The sequence below is a fragment of the Haliaeetus leucocephalus genome, unplaced genomic scaffold, assembly GCF_000737465.1.
Source record: "Haliaeetus leucocephalus isolate CR32 unplaced genomic scaffold, Haliaeetus_leucocephalus-4.0 Scaffold352, whole genome shotgun sequence".
In the NCBI taxonomy this organism is placed as follows: Eukaryota; Metazoa; Chordata; class Aves; order Accipitriformes; family Accipitridae; genus Haliaeetus; species Haliaeetus leucocephalus.
In genome coordinates, this window is record NW_010972788.1 from 50,962 (window position 1) to 51,588 (window position 627).

The window sequence follows — 627 nt, forward strand, 5'->3', positions numbered from 1 at the left end:
GAAACGGGCGGCGGATCCGGATCCTCCCGTTCTTGGCGGGCCCCGGCCGCACCGTGCCCGGGCCTGTAATACACGGAGGAAGAGCAGCGACCGGCGCGAAGTCTTCGGTGCCCGCGGTCGCCTCCGCCGGTCCTACCCTCACGTGCCGGGACAGGCCGTTACCGGGAGGGAACACCGGGGCGGGGGTGTCGGTACCGTCGTCTCTAACCGGCGCTTTCTCTTCTTCCGCAGGGGCCGATGGCGGGGGACCGCGCTTACACCGGGGGACCGGGGTGGGGGGAAATGTTCATTTTTTGGCCTCGTTAACCGTTAATAAAGCCGCTCCCAAGGCCGGTCGCTTCCTGTCTTGCTCTGTTGCCGTCGCCGGTGCGGCACGTCCCGGTCCACCGGCGCCGCTGAGTTTGTTGCGGGGGGGGGGGGGGTGTCCTCCGGCGCTGGTCCTCTCTATGGTAGGCGAGGCGCAGACAAGACCGGAAGCGTGTCTCCCCTCGTTGGTTGGGGGGCGGAGCGTCGCCCGGAAGCGGCCGGAGCGGCGATGTCGGCGCGGCGCTGGGCCCAGGCGCTGGCGTGGGGCTCGGTCCCGGTGGGGCTGGGGCTGCTGCTGTGGGCGGCGGTGGGGGCGGGCGA